The 14,305-nt window shown below is 38.4% G+C and overlaps 1 protein-coding gene across 1 annotated transcript in view; it reads left to right on the top strand.

Annotated features, from left to right (window-relative positions):
- LOC134746651 (probable G-protein coupled receptor CG31760) overlaps positions 1–14,305 on the top strand; it is a 105,491-nt gene that overhangs the window by 30,915 nt on the left and 60,271 nt on the right. The window lies entirely within an intron of this gene.

Genomic DNA, 14,305 nt, shown 5'->3' with positions numbered 1-14,305 from the left:
CTTCATTTATAAACCTATTTTATAAGTTACAGTGGAAAGTAATTCAACGTATTTGTTAAAATAGTTGAACTACTGCAGAGTGGTTTTCAACAACCAGATGGCAGGATATTAGATAAAATTACATATCTACTTCTATGCTTTCTCATTCACAATTTTAGGAACCCTCATTGCGAACCTGACTCATACATTATACATTTTCACATGTATACATAATTATTACCAATTTCTCTTTGTTGGCTTTGAAATTCAACACAAAACCTGGCTTTAGCTTTCATACTCATCTTGACAGCAGACGTCGTGTTTGTATTCTGTACCCTTTTGTACATCCAGCTTTACGCGCGAGCGACCTTTGGCATGATATTACTTATGGACAACGAAATTACTTACACATAGATTCGGTAGATTACCGCTGAATGGGGTTGCTACAAATGAATTGTTGGCGCTTTGAGCGGTTGAGCGGTTAATCTTGTCGACTGCTTAAAGGATACATTAGGAGTAAGTGTAGAGGTTATAGTTGTAGCCAATATTAACTTTCATGATGCTAAAAACATCATAGCAGATTTTGGGTATAGTACCTGTAGTAGATATGAAATAAAAGAAGCTCAAAGTGTTGTTGGTTAGGTTAGAACTGCGACCCTTACAGAAACGAAATGCTACTAGAAAAGTGGGTTAGGTTAGAACTGCGATCCTTACAGAAACGAAACGCTACTAGAAAAGTGGGTTAGGTTAGAACTGCGACCCTTACAGAAACGAAATGCTACAAGAAAAGTGGGTTAGGTTAGAACTGCGATCCTCACAGAAACGACATGCTACTATTAGGTGGTTTTACCTCCTTTTATATAATTAGGCAAAAGATGCTGTCTTTTTCATTTCATTGTCTGGAATGTAATCAACAATAATTTTTCACCGGCATCCGCCCCGATTGAAGTCGGTTTTTTTTCTTAAAAATTATGTCATACTCGAGTGAGTAACATATTAATAAAGTTTTTTGTTTCAATAACGTTCCCGACGAGCCACGACACGGTTCGCAAATATTTTATTTTATTTTGGTAGGTACAAACTTTGCAAACCTGTTCCCAAGTTTTCTAATGACTTCCATATGATACCAATGGGGTTGGCCGGTCGAAGTATTTAGCAGATGGCGCCAGCATAGCTTGCCCTGTCAATCCCTAGAATTGTGCCAATTTTTTGTTTTCTTAATGCCCTGGATGCCAGCCCTTTAAGCCAAATCTCATAGAAAAAGGGACAAGCTACGATGGCGCCATCTATGCAAACCTTTGACAATTGCCAGGCCCATTATGAGACCAACGTTAATAATAATATTAAACGAGATAGAAAGTTAACAGAAATCTATAACTATTTCTGCGTAATTTCACATGCTCGATTATCACCTTTCTGCTAAAGTATAATAAGTAGATACCGTCAACCGGGGTGAATAGGGATGGCTGGGGTGAATAGGGACAAAACTTAAGGTGATTTACATGACTATTAAAAAAATACCCACACAAATTGTATCATACAAAACATACTATTATTTTCAAACGAATAATTGCAATTGGTGTGGATATTGTTTAAGAAATTGTCAAAAAAAAACACATTTTAAGTTTTGTCCCTATTCACCCCAGCCATCTCTATTCACCCCGGTTGGCGGTATATCTTTTTCAAACAAACACAAATGTCAGTAACAAATAAGGAAAATAAATGTTAACGGCATTTTAGTGATCTGTTTTCGTAAGTTCCACAACTGAAACAAATCAAACAACACGTTAAAATCGGTCAAGGCTGTGTACGGCCTGTCTAAGCAATAAACATACACGATTTATTTATTTACGAAAATACATACACTCGAAACCATTACTCGTTTACGACATTGGAGTAATCTTTTATTTTTATGCCGCCGCGCCCCTTAGCGGTCTATAACGGTAAGCTATTGTAGCGTGAAGCTACGTGAAACGTTATGCCGGTGACGTGAGTCTCCTCTCCTCTCTCAGGCTGGTTGTATAGGTTGTAATACTTGTGTGGGAACACACTACACAAGTGAAGATACATCGATTGACACCGTGTGCTGAGGCTGAGGAACGGTGCGATTGACATACTCCGCGGTTAGGCGGAGAAACATGAAATTGCTCTGATAAGAGCAGTTTGGATTGTCCTGAGAAGGACAGTTGGAATATCCTGCAGCATCTTCGTCGGACTCGTCGTGTCTTGTTTCCAAGCAGCGGGGCACGGCGGACCGACGACACGATGTTGACTCCACAGCGGCCGGCGAGCGAAAGGACTCGCGAAGGCGGGCCACTCAGTTTTATAGGCGCGCCGCGCGCGCCTGCGGCATGTACCAGCGTACCTCCTTATCTCTTGTTTCACTCTTCTATGTAAATAAGTCTCTTTCTTTCTTTCCACCATTTTTGTATATATACCGTGTATTCTGTAAATAAATTCATTCAATTCTTGTACATAGACAAGTGTTTTACTTCAGCTACAGACCTTCTGAACCACCATAGCCAGCACCTTCGCTATACTTGTAATTACTCGTTTTTTAGACTGTAGGTGTAGAAAATTGCTACGAAATTCTGTTTTGGATTGATTTAACGTACAATACTAACTAGATTTAATCGTACTAGTAATGTTCCTACTATATAGAAGACTTTAAAATGTAATACTTACAGATAGGAGTGTTTCTTACGTGGAAACTTAAGCGTAGTGCGTTCTTAACCTTTTGGACGCCAATGACGGATATATCCGCACCGTAGGTCCAACTCTAAAGACGGATTGATCCGTCACAGACCATAGAGCAACCTATGTTGTTGTTGTTGTTGTTTAGGTCTATACCTACGTGCATAGGCTTAAAGCTCAATTTCAGTTTTGACACTTCGGTGACGTGGCGTCCCGAGTGACAGCTTTTGTGTTTGATATGGCGTCGAAAAGGATAATGGTACATCGTGCAGTTAAAATGAGCTGACGGGCTTTAAATGCCATCCACAGAAATTTACGAACGAACATATACTCTCCCACCATCGGTCGCGTATTGTTTTATTTTATACCAGGAACTGTTCCTATATATCTTGAAAATTTCACTAGATACAAATATCTAGTGGAATTTTAAGCGTAGCGAGAGATTTTAACATCATCATTCGCTTGCCCTTGTCCCATTCACTTGGGGTCGGCGCAGCATGTCTTTTTCTTCCATACCTCTCTGTCACCCGTCATCTCATCATTCACTTGCGTTAGTTTCATATCATCTTTCACACAGTCCATCCACCTTTTCCTCGGTTTTCCTCTCCTCGTACCTCCCTCCACATTCATTCTTAATACCTTTCTCGTCACATGACTTTCATCCCTCCGCATCACATGCCCGTACCATGCTAGGCGATTTGCCCTTACTTTTTCTGTTATGGGTGCAACTAGGCTTCCTCTTATATACTCATTCCTTATCCTATCCATTCTCGTCACGCCACACATCCACCTTAACATTCTCATCTCCGCTACATGCAATCTCTTTTCATCCGTCACCTTTAGGGCCCAACACTCTGATCCATACATGACGACAGGTCTTATGATCGTTTTATAAATTTTACCCTTCAACGTAAGGGGCATACGGGCGTCACAAATGGTTCCCGTAACCTGTCGCCATTTCATCCATCCTGTGCTAATCCGGTTTTTCACGTCACGGTCAATATCGCCATCGCACTGTAGCGAGAGATTTTAACATGGACGTAAAGGGTAAAAGTGCCAATTGCAACGTAAAACTATTTTGGTATCAAAGTGAGTGAGCACAATGTGAGAAAAAATATAAACGGACGTAAAGGATTTGAATTAAAATGAAAAATTCGTAGAAGAGACTACGCTACTACGCCGTAGCGCTTAGTCGTAACTCGTAACATCGGCTGATAGGAGACGAGAATGGTTCGTTACGTAAGTATCTGCGTTTCAGTCGATGAAGTGCGCTTTATTCGAATCAGTCGTAAATAGGGGGCAATACGGCAATTAATTGTTCCTAAAACGTTGTATCTTTGTTTCATACATTTATTTTATAATGATTGCAAAAATTGTATTTATTTCATCGTTATTGCACACAACAAATCTTTTAATAGGAAGACTTATTGCTTGCTCGGAGGCATACTCTACCAGTTAACTTTCGCGCAAATTAGATAAGTTTTTCCTGGTCAAGGGTAGTAAAATAATTAATTATTATGTTAATGTCAGATAACAAATTTTAAAAGCATTAATACTACATATAAACTAAACAATTAAAAACTAAACTAACATTAAAATAAAACTACTTAAAAATTTAATTAATATAAAAAATACCCAACTATGTAAGGTCCCCCAAGTCTGTCCCCTGCGGAAGGGTGCCCATGAGGCTGGCTACATTACCCCGCTGGATGGCTATGCCTATTCTTTGGCCCGAGGTCTCAAGTAGTTTTTTTTAAGTCTTAGAAAAGGTAGTGTTTTGTAAATTTTACTTCAATTACCCCTTTAAAAGGTCCTCGACGCCTTAAGCACTATAAACCTAATGCAGCGGTGCGCTACGCAGCGTAGCGCTATTCAAATATATAAATAGGTACCTAAGTAAAATCAACTACAAATATTTGAACGAGTGGAACGCACTGATATCGAAATTAAAATGTTATTGAACTTCTCAGTAATAAGGCAACGTTACTGCAAAAAGGGAAATAAGACGTGGACGATTTGTAAAAAATCCGACCAAGTGCGAGTCGGACTCGCGCACCGAGGGTTCCGTACTTTTCAGTATTTGTTGTTATAACGGCAACAGAAATACATCATCTGTGAAAATTTCAACTGTCTAGCTATTACGGTTCATGAGATACAGCCTGGTGATAGACAGACGGACAGCGGAGTCTTAGTAATAGGGTCCCGTTTTTACCCTTTGGGTACGGAACCCTAAAAAAAATAGAAGCAAAAAAGAAGCATAAATTGTAATACGATAGTCTACACTCGTCACAATATTATAATCTACTGTATATTTCATCCTTACAAGATGAGACAGTGAGTTGAGAAATAAAATATACTGTAACGGGATATTGTATTTGTGCCGCAAAGCTCCTCTGTGTAAGCGAATATGTTATTTATACCCATAGGAAAACATATCTGAGAACGCTCTAGCGTATTTAAATATATAAGTAGTTATTTACCGAACTATGATTTTATTACTATGGACGTGGTTTTATGAGCTAAGCTGTACATAATTATTTTGTTTGAATTAATTATAAATATGACTACTTAAAAAACACAAAATAAAATATTTAATAAAATAATTTGATTTGTTCCCAAAGTTGATTATTACAGTTAAGGGTCCCCGGCAAGCTTGGTTCTCCATACAAACGTAGTAACGCTCTCATTTTAAAACGACTAGCTAGTTTGCTCTGAAACTTTGTACTTACAATAGGATAAGGTATATCTATGTCTGTAATTAGTTTATGTAGCTTCAGATTCCATAGTTAAAAAATACAGCGAATTTAAGTTTTAAATATAAAACTTGTTTTTGCTCTATTTCGTTTGTGATATATAGGTAAACTGGAGCTATATAAACTAATTTCAGACCTAGATATACCCGATGATGATGGTAAGATGTACCCCATATGGTATGTTTAAAAGAAAAAAGTAAAAAGCCTTGTACTACCGACTTAATGACGTCACAGCATCCCCCACCACTTTCGCGCTTGTCATCTCATATATTTGTGTTCAGAATATTATACTGAATGCACTGATATCAAATATACCCATGTCCGAGACGACATGAGCAAAAATCGATTTCTAGAATACTTCTAGACCCAAAACCGACCCTCTACTATGCAGAGTTAGCTTGATGAGAGACATGTATAGCTACCACCAGTTTGGCACTGACATAAACGCTAGCGTGGACGTACTTACTTTCTATGCATCTCGCTCGTACTGGCATATAGACATTAAATTACGTAGACGTTAGCGTATATGTCAGTGTTGACACTGTCAGTGACTCGTGGTACGGGTACTTCGCCGTCAGCGCTGGTACTTTCGGCCGGATTCCCGCTAGTAGCGTAGCGGGGTGTTTTCTAAAATAAATATTGAAAACCTGATTCTCACAGACCCTGGAGTTTTTGAGTCTTTCAACTCAGAATCACTAGCATATTCAATCCTGATGATAAAAAAATGTCCAAAAAATTTGTATGAAAATTGTACATTCCACTACGTCACGCACATACAAGTGAAACATTTTTTCACACTATAACGTGAATTAACTAATGGAATGGACATTTTGGGATATCTTTTTTTAATGGCAGGATGGAGAATGCTGTTGATTCTGAGTAGAATGAAAGAATGTCCAGATTTGAAAGAATCAGGTTTTCAATATTTATTTTAGGAAACGCCCAGCATTTCAGTGGTGGAAAATTAAATCGATAACAACTCAGGTACTACACCTGTTGATACGGAAAACAAACACAAAACTTCTCGTTTCTTCTTGTTAAATGTTAAATCTGTTTGCGACAGTTTCACTCCATTAAGTACGTAACATTTTCCTGAAAAAAAAAAAACATGAGAAACTCAATTTTCTCGCTAGAACCCAGCGTAATCTCAGGACATTACGAATGTAGATAATTGTATAATAAAGGGGACCATTTTCTCTCTGAATTCTTAAGAGACGGGAATAATAGAAAACGAAATGTCGGCAAGACACAAATGCTTATCTGCATGGTATGTTAACACTTTCATTGCCCGCGAATCCCGCGATCCAATTTTCTTTACGAGTACGGCTGCTGATACTGCCACCGAAATTACAGATGCGAAAAAAGTTAAAAATATTTTTTAAGGCCTGCGACTACCGCGGTTGGAAGACGATTCGCACATTTTCTCACATTAGGCTAGCCGTCGATACTTCTTGTGGATTGTCCATCGTCCTACGAAGAGAGTCGGAAATAATAGTTGTCAATTGCCCGCAAATCTTTTATATTTGAGTACTAAATATAGTCAGTGCACGTTGCTTACAAAAATTCGAAGTATTGCCACGACAGATGTCCATATTTCCATCTTTGAAATTCCCTAAGAAAATAGCGTCGTAAGTAGGACAAAATCGAGGAAACCCGAAAGGATGGTATCATACGCATGTGACATATCATATATGATATACATACTTGGCTCATATGTCGGATGGTGACATATGAGCCAAGTTTCTGGTAGCGAAATGAGTTCCGGTTAGTTACGATGGCACAGCGTGCTGTCACTGTCACATACATTTTACTCTAACAGTATTCTGACCCTGCACCAACTAGATCTTTCGGTTTAGCCCATGGTTGACTGGTAGAGAATGCCTTCTGGCATTAAGTCCGCCATTTGTACTCTTCATGTATTGTGCAAAGAAGTTTAAATAAATAAATAAATAAAAAAAACACCGCTGACACAAGACGCAAATATTATACTCGGTATGAAATAAGAAGCCAATTTGAACTTTAAAAGTCTGATCTTAATCTTATTTTTTATATACGTGCATCTCGTTCATACTTCAAATTACAAATACATACCTATGGCATAAAAAACGAATGTAACAGCACCTGTTCGTGAATGAGGAGTACAACTCTCTGTTAACTCAGTTATCTTTCCCAAAATATTCATTGGTAGCTTAAGGATCTTTTACTTAACACTTTTCATCGGTAAATAGCAGTGTAAAATCAAGTTCGCTGAAGCAGCAGTTTCAACGACGTGATAATTTGACGCTTCGGACGAGTGCCCCGGGAACGCGATTTACTACCGAAGAGTCATTCCAAATGCGTACTAAGCACAAGGGAGTCGAAATCACACGTGAAATGAGTAAGCTCAATCTCCACGTAGGTATTTCTATTTGTACAAGGCCATCTCGCCGCACCGCGCCGTTTCGCTTTCGCGTCAAGATCGCTTATTACTAGGACACTTCCATAGATATCAAAGGTTTGATTCTTCCGCGCACCTGGAACGCTTTGCGTTGAAATTGCGCCGCATCGCACCGCCACAATATCGCTTACGTAGGACGCAGTCTTAGCCGTTTGTTTTACAAGGGGGCAAAGTTGTTGTTTATCCTCTCGTTCTAATATTGATACCCGGGCCAGCGAAAGAGTCCAAAATTGAATTACGAGCGTAGCGAGTGGCTCGAAAAATGGAATCTTAAGCGTTGCGAGGGTTTCAAGGCACGAGGGTTAAACAAATTTTGCCACCGAGTTAAACACAAAATTTTCCACCACACTAACACAGAAAAAACTAAGCGTAAAATATAAAACAATATCAAAGCAAATCGATTCAAAATGAATGTTATCATTCAAAATCATTTAAAAGTCAAATCTACCAGCAAACAAGAAAACAACTCAAAATTCGCATTTGATTACTTTGCCTATCATGTTGATAAAATGCAACTTTCTTATCAGTTTTTGAACCATCAAGAGAGGCTTTACCAGTAGCTGGTGTGGTGAAAATTATTTAGCCGTTGTGCCATAAAAATTGTGTGTTTGTTTATTTACGTTGTGAAATAACAATAATAAGGCCTGCCCCGCGCGGATAAGGAGCTCGGGGGCAACTAGGCGAAGTCTGGCCTTAAGAGAAAAGTGGACGACCGCTATTTCATACAAACGTACGTAGTCCCTCTCCATTTTCTCATTGGAGCTTCCAAATATATAAGTTCGCAACTTTGTTTTCATCAGAAATCAGAAATTATTTATTTGCATTGATACAGTATGGGGATGTTACAATACATTAGTTTTACAGTTCATATATCTAGCTTGCATGCAAGCGTGCATGCATCCTAAGTCTTACAATAAAAAAATCGAAAAAAGTCATTAAAAAGTCAACCAGGGGAATAGGCATTATACAACAAATTGTGTTTAAATATTTTCTATTATGTCAAGACCCAGAGAGAAAAGAATCGACTCATCCGCTCTCAAGCAATCGTGACGAATACACTGGCAGCACTGTCGTTTTAAAAAGGCTTATATCAGCCCTTCCGTTTCTCTAAAATTACACTTATTAATGAGCGCCTAAGGTCCAATATCAAACCGCTTACTGAAAGCAATAAACACACCTGAAAAGCCCCCTCAGTTTTATACCCCTTGCTACGCTTTTCTCTCATTATTATGAGTGCGAGCGCTGTTTTAGCCAACTGCGAAACTTGCACTTTTTAAACCAATATTCGAAATAACTTTAGTTAGAGTCCATTGTAGTGAATAATACAAATTTAACAGTTTTGAATGATTCACGGTTAGTTTGTACACTTTACACTTAATAATATTTAAAACCAACAATTAAATTTGTATTCACTAGACCTATATAGACAGGGATATGGACCGTGATTACCTTTTGTAAATGTTTCGAGCTCCCGATATTTCGACACAGTTAAACTTAATACAAATTTAATTGTTGGTTTTGAATATTATTAAGTGTAAAGTTTGCCCGAAAAGTTGCAAATTTTACACTAAATTAACATATTATAGCCACGTTTAACCTTTAACGTTACTTCGTAAATGCGACCTAAACACACAAAGCAACAAATAACCGAATGTAAACAAACTCTTAACAACTGTAATAGATGTCATATATTAAAGAAAAAGTGACGAAGCCCTCCAGTGGTGAAGGCCGAATTCGAACCGGCGTCTTTAGCTATCGCGGCTAACGCCATGAACCCCTAGGCCACCCCGCCACGGCTTCGCCACTTTTTAAAAACTGTAATAGATGTCATATATTAAAGAAAAAGTGACGAAGCCATCCAGGCCGGATTCGAACCTAGGCCTAGGGGTTCATGGCGTTAGCCGCGATAGCTAAAGACGCCGGTTCGAATCCGGCCTTCACCACTGGAGGGCTTCGTCACATTTTCTTTAATTTATGACATCTATTACAGTTTTTAGTTTATATATAGTAGTGTGACTACTTAAAAAACACAAATCAAAATATTTAATAAAATAATTTGATTTGTTCCCAAACTTGTTCAAACTCTTAACATTAATTTAAATGCTGGTGATGTGATGGTAACATTTACAAACTTAATACCCATGGCTCAATGAGCTAATAATCGTTTGCCTTAATCTGCCTTTTGACTTAACAAAATAACTTGAGGCTTCTGAGTTTCATGAATAATGAAACCATAACACACAACATTAAATTTAAATAGTAATTACCTCGCGGTTATGAGGCGAAAAAGTATGTTTCATTCGACAGAAAAGTTGTTTTATAGCTCGTGCATTGAAAGCCTCGTAGCGCTCTGGATTTCCGTCTTCCAACCTTCGCTCATTGTACCAGGATAATGAAAACCCGGGACGCATCGCCCATAGAGCATATTGAGAAATCATATTCTTCGTAACGTTGTCCAGGACTACACAGCCTCGGCTCACTAAGGAAACCTAAGGTTCGCTTAGCAATATTATCCCTTATTGAACAATTAATTATCAGATCAAATCAAAATCAAAGAAATTGAAGTCGGTTAAAAATTTAATATAATTTATTTTTAGGCGAATTACATAAAAACTAAAAATTATTTTGGCGACACATTCTTTTTCTGCTACGTCACCTGGAACCCGATACAGACTTTGTTATGGTTTTGTTTTTAATACGGCCTTGAAGATCTCATGCTGATTGATGCATGCGAAATTAAGTGATAGTCGTGCGTGGGACACAAATCAAAATATTTAATAAAATAATTTGATTTGTTCCCAAACTTGTTCAAACTCTTAACATTAAATTCAAATTCAAATTCAAATTCAAATGTTTTATTCATGATAAACTTAAAACTAAAATTACATACAAAAGTATACTAAAGCTATAGAAACTTATAAAATAGGTAGGAGTTGAAGTTTACCACGAAATGGTCTCGCCTCAGCATAATGCTGAACCGAAGGTCAGCGCTGATCTTCCGGCGGGACCATTTTGGGTCACGATCGCAGCCGTACGACACGGCCCAACCATAAGCTGAACGCAGCCTTTGCAGCAGCGACCAGCGCCATCTTGTCTACTGTCTATGGCAGTACTTGACAATGTCATTATTGACAACAACATGTGTATGAGAATAAGAAATGGCTATGCCGTACAACGCGATAAAATATATTTTGCCTTTCATACGTTTAAATGTACAATTAACAAAAGAGATAAAACAAGTACAACAGAACAAAAGTGGTGATATTTACTTTGTCGAGGTGAAAGTTTCAGCAGTTGACCATGGAGTGATATAGTTGGGAGTTTATACTGTGCACTAAGGGAATTACATATACTCGTATTAAGGAAAATAAATAACGAGATAGCTACAAGAATATAACCACACGGGCAATTGTAATGTGGGACAGCAAAGAAATTCATTACAACAACAACTATATACAGACGCGTTGGGTGACCGTGTATAAAGGACAGAAAAAACAGGTATACATTATTATTGACTTGGCTATATGTAAAATACGTAACTATGACTAAAATTATATTACATTATATTGTATTAAAATTATATTAAAAGCAACTTGTGTCATGTCGTAATGCCTCCTGTGACTGCTGGTGTTGAAGTATAAGTATTTTAAGTTTAGTTTTAAAACTTGTTAAACTTTGTAGGTTCCTGATTGGAGGGGGGATAATGTTCCAGCACTTGGTCGCTACATACCTAAAGCTCCCACGAAAAGCCGCCGACGCATGTTGAGGTGTCATCAATTGTACACTGCAATTGCGTGCTCCAAGTGACCTACGAGTGGACATCCATGACAACTTCTCGAAGAGATATGACGGGGATCTGTGTTTTACTACGCCAAAAAGGAGACCCGCTAGATGAAGCTTCCGACGATGCAGCATTTTTAGTATATTGTGTTTGTTCAGAAATGGAGAAACGTGGGCCCTTGGAGGGATATTGAAGCAGAACCGGGCACAGGCATTTTGTACCCTTTGTATAAGTCGCTTCGTTTTTGATAAGAGACGCGGGCCATACACTAAGTCCATATAATTTAGTTTGGACAGAACAAGTGTTTCAATTAATTGAATGCGCAATGTTTCATTAATAAATGGTCGTATATTATAGAGTAGTTTAAGTCTGTAGAAACAATTTCTAACGGTTTCAGCAACATGCTTTTCAAATCTTAGTTGGCCGTCCATAATTAAGCCTAGATTTCGAGCCTCATATACTCTTTCAATTGGTTCATCGAATAGCATTACATCCCTAGTGGAACTGATATTGTTTAACTGGTTTTTTGTGCCAAAGATAAGGTATTTTGTTTTAGATGGATTTAGCATTAAACTATTGTCTAATGCCCAAGACGCTATATTTGCAAGGTCCATGTTGAGCTTTTGAATAGCACTGTCAATTTCCGAAGGCTTACAAGCAATATATATCTGAATATCATCTGCATAAATATGATATTTGCAGTGTGTAATGCGAGTTCTGATGTCTGCTGTATATAAAATAAACAGGATTGGACCAAGTATTGAACCCTGAGGTACGCCTCTAGAGAGGGCCATATTTCCAGAGACTTTAGTTGTTCCATCATTTGAGCACAGTTTTACATACTGATGCCGCTCAGTGAGGTAACTGTGAAACCAACGTAGTGCACTGTTATCAAATCCATAATAGCTTAGCTTCGACAGTAACAGGTCTATATGGATACAGTCAAATGCCCTAGAGAAATCAAGCAGTACAAGCAGTGTGCACATGCCTCTATCCTGTGAGCAGAGGATGTTATCCGTGACATCAAGCAGGGCGGTTACTGTACTGCGTCCCTTCCTGAAACCTGATTGTACATCGGGCAAGATACCGTTGCTTTCGATGTAGTCATTTAATTGTGTGCATACAATCTTTTCTAGTATCTTGGACATACACGGTAATATGCTGATGGGCCTCAGGTCCTTTAATTCGGATGGGTTAGTGATTTTTGGCAGTGGGCGCACAATAGCCGCTTTCCAGATGTCGGGAAAAGTAGAGGTCAGAATGGAAGTATTTACCACATCAGTTATTAAATCTACAGTATATGGAAATGTCATAATAAGCATTTTTAAATTTATTAGATCATGCCCTTCCGCATTTGATTTGAGCTTGGAAATAATTTTTAGCAATTTATCGGGGCTAACTGGCTCAATATGAAACATAGACTTGTCGTACCTGTGGAACTCGAAGTAAGTCAGCTGAGAAATTGTTACTTGCCGTGCAATAGGTAAGTCCAAAAAATGATTATTTATAATATTAGGGTCGCTGAGAGTAGCTGGCAAGTCTATATTGTTTTTAGGCATAATAGTAGTTTTTAAATTTTTCCAAAGGGATTTCGGCTCCTTAATTTTATTATTTATATTGTATTTAAAAAAAGCCGACTTTTCATTATATATAGCTACATTTACAGTTGTCTTTAGGTCCTTATAATACAGTCTTTTATCCTCAGACCCTGTTTTATGATAATCTGAGGCAGCCTGATCACGCAAACGCATCATTAATTTCACTGTATCAGTGATCCACGGATATGAGGGGCCCTTTATTGTGGATGTTTTCATGGGTGCATGCAAGTCAAATACATAGACTATTTGCCTGCTTAATGCTTCTACCTTTTCGTTAACATTCGGCAACACAGACATCAGATCCCATCTCATACTACGCAAATCGGTATCAAAAAGTGAGAGATTAATGTTATTTATTGGCCTGTGCAGTATAGTGTAGGGCTTAGGTTTGTTCCGTTTGAATGCGAACTCACACATAATAATACAATGCCCGAAGAGCGACCCTACATGCTCAATATTAATTTTTTTGGCATTTAAATCAGTGCAAACCACGTCGATTAGTGTCTGGCTGGTATTTGTGAAGTGTGTAGGCTCTGTTACTATTTCTGCTAAATTGAAACTAGATAAAAAGTTGTTAAACTTTGATGTTTTAATGTCATTAGTACTGAATAAATTAATATTAAAGTCACCCAGAAGTATTAAATGGTCATAACTAATTGAGCTAATCGTGTCAGATATGGCGTCTAGGAATAGGTCAACGTCCTGCCAAGGTGGGCGATACGCTGTACCGATTACGATTTTTTTGCTTTGAACTGTTATATGTATCCACATTTGTTCCACCGTTCTGTGTTTGGGGTCTACGGGGTGTGGCAAGTTGCGGGCAGTGAAATTACGTTTAATGTAGAATCCGACCCCCCCACCACGTGAGCGCGAACCCTGAGGTCGCGGAGTGTGGCGAAGCCTGCACTCCGCGAGCACGGGAGCCCGACATTCATCCCCCCCTCTCAGCCAAGTCTCATTAATGGCTAACACATCCATATCTAACCGAGTGCAAGTTGCTATAAAGTTATCATGGTTCGTACCTAATGAGCCCGCGTTGTACAAACCGATTCGTAGCTGATTT

This window comes from Cydia strobilella, chromosome 13, assembly GCF_947568885.1.
Source record: "Cydia strobilella chromosome 13, ilCydStro3.1, whole genome shotgun sequence".
Classification (NCBI taxonomy): Eukaryota; Metazoa; Arthropoda; class Insecta; order Lepidoptera; family Tortricidae; genus Cydia; species Cydia strobilella.
The sequence above is the reverse complement of the archived record's forward strand: the minus strand, read 5'-3'. Positions and strand labels throughout refer to the sequence as shown.